Below are 9879 nucleotides of genomic sequence, written 5' to 3' on the forward strand. Positions count from 1 at the left end.
GCTCCCCTGCGCACCTCCCACCCGAGACGCAGGCTCCTTCACCCTGCGGGCACTCGGGGGATGCGCTGGGGACCAGCGAGTCCCCGCGCCCTAGCTAGCGCTGGGCAATGAGGGTGGGCAGGACCGGGTTGTTTACCCGCTACGACCACCCAAGGTCTCAGAATATCTTACCTAAAAGCAGCGGGGCCCGCTGGACACTGCCCTTCTAGATCCTCGCTGCCTCTGCCCCTGCTCATCGTGGCTTTGCAGTATGAGCGACAGCGGAAGAGCCCTGCAGGACCCTTTCCCTGGGGAGCCCTCCGTCCTCACCTGCGGGTTCAGTGGTACACACACACACACACACACACACACACACATACACACACACACTCCTGTCCGTCCCTGCCCCCACTTCCTTGAGTCCAGGTGCTGGCCTGGTCCTCCCAGCTCTGTGTGAGACATGCACCCAGGCAGTCTGCTTGGGCACTGGTTGTGTGACACCCAGCAGTGTGGCCATGGTTGAACAGGACTGCATAGTGCCCGCAGCCAGGTCTTTCTTTGGTGCAGCCGCAGGTTTTACTTGGGCCTCCAGGTGATCTGGAAGTTGCTACCAGGGGATAAGGGATGAAGGTTGGCAGAGATGCGGGGTCATTCAGCCTCCCAAAGTGCTGACCCCAAAGCCCCAGGTTACAGCCATAACCTGTCCAGAAGCTGCAAGACTGAGGATGGGACAGGAGGAGGGGCAGGGAGGAGGGGCAGGGATGCTGACAGCACAGAGATGCAGAGGAAAGCAAGAACCATATAAGGAACGGGGCTCCGGAAGCTGCGATTCCCTCGGGAGGGAGGCCCCTTCCGCTTCCCTGGCAACCGCAGTGCCGTGGGGGAGGGACATCCTTTCTGGATTACTCCAATGCAGGATGGGTTAGTGTGGTTCTCACATCCTCTGATGTTACCTAGAAGCAGGTGACACACTAATACCCCTCAGAGAGCCACAGATGCTTAGTGACAACCAGGATACCTTATCCCCCGCTGCTACTCCCTTCCCTCTCTCAGACTCATGCACTACACACTCATGCCCCCCACTCAGAAACCCCCAGCACCTGCCCCCACTCAGCACCCACGTACACACTCATGCCCCCCACTCAGAGCCCCACTTACACACTCATGCCCCCCACTCAGCACCCATGTACACACTCATGCCCCCCACTCAGAGCCCCGTACACGCTCATGCCCCACGCTGTCTTGCTCACACACTGGCTGCAATCTCCATGCCTGGCCTGAACCCTCTGCCCCCACCCCCTGTCTCTGGAGCCTCAGCCCCCCTCACAGCCAGCCTTCTCCTCCTTTCCCCCCTTGGGCTTCCGCCCCTGAGGGGAATGTCTTTCTGGCAAAAAAAAAAAAACTCCCCAAAAATGGCTCTCCTGGCATTTCTAATTAAAGGCAAGTGGGCGGGCAGAGAAGGGAGGGCGGAGGGGCACCTCGGAGCTGAGAGGGAGAGCCAGGCAGAGAAGCTGCGAGAACAGGGACCCTGAGTCTTCACACCGAGGATTCCCAGAGTAGGAGGCCACAGGTCCTGTGCCTGACCCCGAGATGTTTGGTCTGGGCAGGGGTCCCCAAGGGGACCAAAGGACAGTGTCGATGGGTTGAGCTGATGAATCAGCTGGACACAGACCGATCCTGTTTCTGAGTGTGGGAGCAAGTGCTTCAGTGACCAGGGCTAGCCTCCATGTTCAAAGGCCTGACCATGTGGCCCTGGGTGGATGGCTCTCAGGCCTCTAGCCCCCAGGGGTCTCCAGCTCCCCTCTCTACTCTGACCCTAGGTCAAAGCCAAAGACAGGCTTCCCAGAGTGGGAGGTTGGGGTGAGGGAGCAAAGATTGGGATGGCCATAGGCATGGAGCCCTGCGGTGCTGGTCTGGAAGGCCAGTCTCCCCCGGGGGCCAGGCCTGGACAGGGAAGGCAGTGCTCAAGGTGGCCCAGGGAGGATGTCGTGTGTTCAGACGCATGGCACTCACACCCCTCCCCTGACCACTGAAGAGCTGGACAGGTGGCCCCAGGCAGACCTTGTGGGTGGAATGCTTACTCTGGTCAGTACAGCACAAGGACAAAAGCTGGTGGCAAAGGAGTCCCCGCCCCCTCACCACGTCTGCAGAAGCTCTGAACTGCAGGTCCTGCAGTGACAGGTGACAGGTGACAGGCAATAGCAGCTGCTCTGGGAACACTTAATCGCTGCCCAATTATCGCCCCAGAAGCCTTCAGCAAACTCCCGCTGGATCCTGGGGCTCTATTCTTCTGCCTCTGGGCATGGGCCTTCTGTCACAGGGCCTGCACTCCCACAGCTGTCCACCCCCAAGAGGGCAGGGCACCAAATGCTGACCCCCAGCCCCAGCAGGCCTGGGAGGGGACTGGGGGACCTTCACTCCCAGAGCCAAAGTGGGCTGTTTCTTCAGGTCTAGTCTGAAGAAGGAGGTGCCCCAGGGGAGGGGAGAGGTCGAGGGAGTGGCCACAGAGGGTCTGCACAGCACTAGGATCTAGATGCCCCTGGCTCAAGCTACTCTCCCCACCTGCCCCCGGGGCTCCAGGTGCCTAGCACCAAGCTCTAACCCTGTGACGCTGACATGCCTCTTTAAGATGGACTCTCCCTCTCTCACAGAGCTCACCCCCCAGTGTCTGGCCTCTCTAACCCCATCTCCAGAGCCTCCTCCCTTCCTGAGTCTGCTTGGTGACATGCTTTCTGATAGGACTCACACCTGCCCCCGGGGTCCCCACAGCCTGGGCCCCCAGAGGGACTGCCTATCTCCTGCATCTCCCCCCACTCCCCAGGGCACACGCTCCTCAAGCTGCTCCCAGCCCCTTTGTAGGGGTGCCCAGCTGTTCCTCCCTGACTCCAAGGAAGGTGTTTCCCTGACAGGCTATGGCCTGGACACAACCTGGCCAGCCCCAGGGGGCCATTCCAAGTCCAGCCTGCTCCTCCTGTTGACCCTGCTGTGGAGCAGCCGAGGGTGTGAAGACACTCCGTGAGGGCACCCGCACATGTGTGTACATCTCATGCCCATGTTCACAGGTGTGTACGCTCAGCCTGTGCCCAGGCAGGCTGGCCATGTGTGCATGCACATGTATACGCTCATACTAGTATGTGTACAATCAGGAACTCCCCGGTCAACTGCCTTGTGCTCCAGGGCCCCTGTTGCCCACTTTGGCCTGGGTTGTAGCCCCCCAACCCAGTCCTCATCAAGCAGGAGGCCAGGGAGGTGGGGGTGGTCTGTCTATACCAGATGATGGCAGTGGTCCTACATCTTGGTGTGGGGGGTGCACAGGGGTTGGGCATGTAGGCTTCCTGGCCCTTGCTCTGGCTGAACTTCTTGTCCAGCCCCCATGTCCAGGCTCCCTAGTCCTACTGCCCTGCAGGGTCAGGTGAGGTGGCCTCATTCTATTGCCAACCACTGCCCAGTGGGGATGGGAGAAAAGGACAGGCTGACCCTGTGCCCCCCGAGAACCCTTCCAAGCCCAGGGTCCTGGCCCAGATGTGGAGATGGTCTCCAGGCCACTGCTTCAAGCCAGGTGTTCTCCACTGTCCTGCCCAGGGGTCCCAACTGCAAGGCCTGCTGGCCTTGGCCCACAACCTGCCCCCAGCCCCCGCCCTTCCTCCTCAGCACAGGGCAGGGCTTCCCAAGGTGCTGTGTCTGGGGTCAGGAGTGCATCTTGGAGCCGGGAGTGGGCCTGACCCAGACCAGGCACCTGGCCAGAGTCTGGGGAACCGAGAAAGGCACCTTCTCCCTCCCTTTCTAGTCAGAGGACTTGGTAGGTGCTCACCTGAGCCCAGCCTTTCCCTCTGTAGAAAGGGTCGTAGTGCCAGGGCTAGGTGTCCAGTAAGGCTGCAGGACACAGGGAGCTGCCCAGAAAGCCAGGGATCTCCTGCCTCCTGCCAGGAGCCCCCTTCAGAATGTCACCCCTGGAACAGAGGCGGGGAGGTGGCTCACCTGGCTCCTCAGGGAGGGCCCTGGGTACATCCTGCCTACTGCCTCTGCCCCCCTGGCTGTTGGTACTGACCCGGGGGCGGGGCGGGTCACTGCAGAAGACCTCCCACAGCCCCGCACAGAAGCCCCCTGCCATCTCTGTGGCCAGCCTGGGCTGCAGGAGTGGGGGCGGGGGAGGCCAGGCCCAGGGACCGAGGGGTGAGGGTCCAGACCCCACCAAGGGCCTGGGCTGAGACTGGGAGAAGAGACCAAGGAAGGAAGAAAGGTGGAGGTGGGGGAAAGGGGAGGCAGAGAAAGATCCAGAAAAGAGGCTGTTCTCACTAATTTCTCATGAAGACTGCCTTGAATGTTTTCACAGAGGTCCTGAGAGGTGGGGGACCTGCCCCAGCGGAACTGGCAAGTGGCTAAGGCGGGCCATTCAGGTGCGGGGACAACAGGAGGCCTCCAGCACCCCAGCCAGCCCCGCCTCCCGGAGCTGCGGGAACATTTTCTCTCTACCCCCTTCCTTCCTTTTCCGTCTGGCAGGCTGTGTGCCGCATCCCTGTCCCCGGAACAGGCAGCCTGTGCCTTCCAGGCCCCCACACACCAGACCCTCCTCCTTCCTGTCGCCTGCCTCGGTGCCTCCCGTCCAGCCTCTGAGGGAAGAGTGGTGTTTTTCCACTGGTCCTGCGCAGCCCTGCGGCTCCCAGTGCCCCTGGCATCCCCGTGAGCCCAGAGGCCCAGGGAGCCCCGCTGGCCACCCCTGCTGGCCGGTTGGGCAACAGGGCTTGCGCAGCTGTCCTCAAAGGAGCTGCTCCCACCCACTACCCAATTTTCATTCAAAAGGGAAATGGAGGGGGCCCTGAGAGGAGGAGGGGGCCCGAGCCAGGATGGGAGGGGCAGGGGACACAGACACATCCCCTGGACACTTTCACTTGGGACCTTGGGTAGCTCTCCTCAGCCCTCACCCTTCCCTGGCCTAAGTGGCCCTACCAGGGGCCCTCACCTGTGCTGCCAGCACGGCCACTGTCCTCTGCCCCATCAGCACCAGCAGGTGGCCCTGCTCTAAGCATCAGAGCTCTCCAAAGGACACTTGTGGGTGTTCGCTTCCTGGGGGTCTTCTGCCGGGAAGTAGGCCAGCCCTCTGGCTGGCAGTGCCCAGGCTGGGAGGAGGGAGAAAGGGCCCTAGCCTCGCAGGTGGGTGAGGATGGGACGAGGGGAGATGGCCCCTCAGCAGAGCCAGCCCCTCCGGCTGGCCGAGGGTCAGGGGTGGTAAGCAGACTCCTCTTGCCCTGGTCCTCCTTGGGGTATGTGGGACCTCACGCACCACCCTGCCCTTGGCCTCCCTCTCCTCCTCCGCATGCTGCTCTAAAGGGCTGCCTGGCCCTTCTCAGTGTGGGCCGTGCAGCGGGGTGAGGAGCCGCGGCTGCACCTGTGACCACCATGTTCCCCACCCGGGGCTGGCCCATCCTCCCTGCTTCCCACCACCCCTTGTTCAGTGGACACACACAGGCCCAGTGGCGGTCCCTCAGTGTCACTGCCTCCACTGCCGGGCCCTCCCTGTGCCTCGCCCTGCCCTGTGTGCACCTCCTGGGAGCCCAGGGCCTGAAGGTGTCTGTGGGCCTGGGTCCCCGGGTGGGCCTGGGGTGCCCTTCTGCCCTCCAGTCGGACCTCCTTCGGGCACACCTACTGCCTGCCGGCCCTGGGCTTGCTCTGGCCTTCAGAGTCTGCGGGTCAGAAATGCTCCTGCCCATGAGGTAGGGGAAATGGCCCAGGGGCACGGGCACTGCTGGCCAGCGGGGAGCAGCGTGGCTGCCGGGTCCTGTTCATCAGGGCTGATGCTGAGGAGCAGAGGAGACCAGAGAGGGGCACAACGGCAGGACCCACCTCATCGTGGCCAGATGAAGGCCTTGAGCCAGGACCTGAGACACTGTGACCTGGGAAGAAGGGCACAGGGAGGGACAGGCAGATGGGGAGTTGCTTCAGGGTCAATATTCCAGTTGAATTAGCTGCCTCCAGTCGTGGGGAGTAGGCTGAGAGGGTCAGAGATGAGGGGACACTAGGATCCCCAATGTCCAGGTGGCTGGTGCTGAGCTGGGGAGCCTAAGCAGAGCTGCCTGATGGGCAGGGCCTGAGGAGGACTCATCAGAAGCCACTGGCTGGGGGCAGGTCTGGTAGGCAGGGTTTGGAGCCAGGTGGCCACCCCATTCCTGCCCTATTGGGCCCCCAGCCAGGCTGAGGCCCACCCCGCCGTCTCCTGGATGCCCACCCAGCCTGGATCGTGCTGCAGGAATCCCCAGGGTGGGGGCCCCTCCATCAGGACGGGGGTTTCGCTGCCAGCTGGCCTATGTGGACGCCCCCGGAGCTGGGGGTTTGGGATGCCCGTGCCAGGGAGGGAGGTGGCATCCTGGGCAGCCCACCGCCCCCACCCTGGCGACTGCCCTTCCCGCTGTGCTCTGCATCTCCATCTAAATACCTCCCCGCCAGCCTGTATCAGCTGCTCACTTCCGGAGCCATAAAAGGAGAGCTGCTGAGAATAGCGGCTGTGACGCAGCCAGGAGCTCCCCACGCAGGCAGGCTCTGTGCCACCTGTCAGCCGCCGCTGCTGGGGCTGCCCTAAAGAGACCCCTTCCTGCCGCGCCCACCAGCAGTGGAAGGCCAGAGTCCCAGGCTGAGGGGCCAGAAGCCGCGCCCCTGCCCCTGCCGCTGGCAGCTGTGTGGCCACAGCAGCAGGTCCCTGCTCCTGAACCTCCACAGCTATCCACCAGCACCCCAAAGCGTCAGGCCCAGGAAGGTCTCGGCCATCACAGGAGGAGTGGCTGTCCCAGGCAGCTTCCCACCAGCTGAGGGTCCCAGGCTCTGCACCGAGGTGATGTGGAGCCAACAGGTGGGGACAGCCACAGCCTCCTGAGCACCTAGAAGGTGCCAGGAGTGGACATACCCAGATTTCCTTGTGGGTGCCACCATAGGAGGGGCCCCCTGCAGTGTGCTGGGCAAGGCTGGGGGCCCGTGGTGGAACAGCACCCCATCCCTGTGCCCACTGGCCCTAGAGCAATATACCCTCCAGGGAGCCTGAGGTGGGTGGGAAGATCAGGGGGTATCAGCACCACCCAGGCCACTGAGTTGCTCTCCCTACCTCACCCGTGTGATCAGACCTCCTAGTACCCTCAGGCTGTCCCCATGGCTCATTGCCAGCCACAGACGGTGATGGCAGGAGCTGGTAAGGGCTCTTGTCCTCCTCTGGTCTGTGATGCCTCATTACCAGGCCCAGGCAAGGCCTGGGGCGATCCAGGGAACTTCTAGCAGCCCCAGACACAGCCCCACCCTGGGGAGTCAGGCCTCCCATGCTTGGGGCAGAGGATATCAGGGAAGAGGAGGCTGGATGGCAGCCGGACCAGTGGGCAATGGGGTCCTTGGGCCCAGGCACTACCACCCTCCCAGGGAGGAGCAGAGGAATGCCCCTCTGAGCATGCCCAGGCCAGAGATGGAGACCCCAGGTGATCCAGCTCGGAGCAGCTTCGTTAGCTGTGTGATTTAGCACACACCACCCCGGCTCTAGGAGCCACTCTCCTCCAGCGCCCCCCTCCACCAGCAGGAGGAGCAAATGGAGGACCGACCCTGGGTTTATAGCCAAGCCACCCCACAAGGAAACCTCACGCCAAGGGAATCTTTTCCCAAATTAACATAAAATGCCATCTTAGGACAGATGAGCCTGGGCCTGAGGGAGGGAGGAGGAGGTGTCTGCAGCCTCCCCAGCAGGACTGTGTGCTCCAGGTGCTGCTGCGGGGGTTGAGAGTCTAAGAAGAAATGGGCCCCCCTACAATCCACTGCTTTCTCATGAATGGCTCAGGTGCCAGCAGAATGGTGAGCGTCCTGTGTGTGAGCTACCACAGGCCAGCCCACCGCCACAGTCATCGCCATCAACACCACCATCACAGGCACCGCCAGTCATCACCAGGCCCACAGCTACAGCACATCGCCATGCCACCATTATCCTCACCACCGTCACTCCGCCCACCATCACCGTCACAGTCCCCTCCTCCCATCCCACCAACCCCAACACCACGCCCATCACTAGAAGGACCACCTCACCACCACCCCTACCCCCAAGTCTCCAGAACTTGAGCTCTGCATGCCCCACTGCCAACAGCATCACCACTAACACCATTACCACCACCTCACCGTCAACAACCCAGTGACCACCATCTCCACCCATGGTCACTGTGACTGTCATTCCCATCATGGCAGCCATCACTGCCTTGACCTCCTCCATTGACCTCATGATCACCATACCACCAACACTGCCCAGTCACCTCCATCCCTAGCCTCACCACCTCTACCACCCTCAGCATCCCACCTTTCACCCAGCGGCCCCATCACCGCCCGTAAAACCACCACTTCAACACCGTCACCACACCCACGACCTCCCGTCACCCCACCACGCCCATCATCCACAATTCCATTGACATTGCCATCTCCCATCACTGCCACCACTTTTATTATCAACGTGACACCTGGACACCAGGTGGCCCCTGGCTGCCAGTGGGCTTCACCAGTGAAGGGTGAGGGCTTCGGGGAGGCAGCTGTGTGGGATCCCCAGGAGCTGTGAGCTGTGCGCGAGGTGTTAAGGTTTCCTAGCTGGTGGAGAGGAGAGGGTATTCCAACCCAGACCTTTCATCCCTGTGATGTGACACTTTTGGAATGACACGCCGGTCCCCTGGCCTCCAGGACTTAGGCTCTCTCCTAGGGATGCATGATCGTGGGATGATAGCTGGGCTGGGTGGATGGTCAGGAGGATGCCCTGTCCTCAAGTGTCTGGAAGATTCCACGTGGTGCCCAGGATCAGACGAAGCTGCAGCTCCCAGGCTCAGGGCTGACATGGAGGACACGGTCGCTTTCTAAAGCCTTTTGAGTGTGCTCTTATAGGAGCATGGCTCCCAGCCCATTTCTGCGAATGAGCTGGGGACACATTCTGTCACTGAGGAAGAAAGATGGGACTGTCTTCTGCTGTGGGTGCCAGAGCTCAGGGGTCTGGTGAGTCTCGAAGCGTTTGCTCACCTTCCCATTTTGTGCTCTAACGCCTGACCTTCAGTCCTCTCAGCTCAACAGTGGAGCCGCCACAACCAGGGTGACAGGGCGCCCGCTGCGAGCACGGCGGGGGATCAGATGGGCAGTGCCTGCGCTGAGTGCTCACTGAGCTAAGCCGCTGGGGGGGGGGCTGCACTGGCCTTGGCTCCCCCACCGGCTCCCCCAGCCCGAGGCCGGCATGCAGTGCTGGCACAGTGACAGGAGGACATGGGGAGGGCCACTGCAAGGGAGCCATGGGCAGGCCCCATCCCGGGTCCCTGCCCGGTCCTGCCAGCTGACCTGGTCTCCATGCAGGATACCCTCTGACTCTAAGAAGTCCCCATCCTGGGCTCCCACATATGCTGGCACCCTCCAGAACTCATCCTGCCACAAGGCCCTTGTCTGTCCTGCCTGAGTGACAGGTGTGGGGAGATGCTGTGTGGCCCTGCGACCCCCTCCAGAGGTGGCAGCTGGTGTCCTTGTACCCTTGGGAGCTGTAACAACTGCTCCCCCCCAAGGCTGCTCACTCGTGCCCAGCAGAGAGCTAGGAGCCAGGGTCCACCTCCCAGGAGGGCAAAAGAGCCTGGGATGACAGGGCCAGTGGGTGGTGGCAGCAGCTCAGCCTCATGAAGTCCCTGCCTGTCAAGCCTCTGAGGACAGCGCTTTCCTGTCCTTTTTGTTTCTAATTAAAAAGAATTAGTCAGCAGAGTGACACGTTTTCGGGAGAGCCAAGTGACACTGCTGCCCTGCTTTATTAATAAAACGAGAGGGGGACAGGTTCCCACGCTGCTGGAGCCTGGCGCAGAGCCTCATCTCGGAGCAGGACGGCTCAGAAGCCCGAGCGACTTCCTGATTCCCTAGCTCCGCCTTAGACGCCTC

The sequence above is a fragment of the Marmota marmota genome, unplaced genomic scaffold, assembly GCF_001458135.2.
Source record: "Marmota marmota marmota unplaced genomic scaffold, marMar, whole genome shotgun sequence".
NCBI classification, from domain to species: Eukaryota; Metazoa; Chordata; class Mammalia; order Rodentia; family Sciuridae; genus Marmota; species Marmota marmota.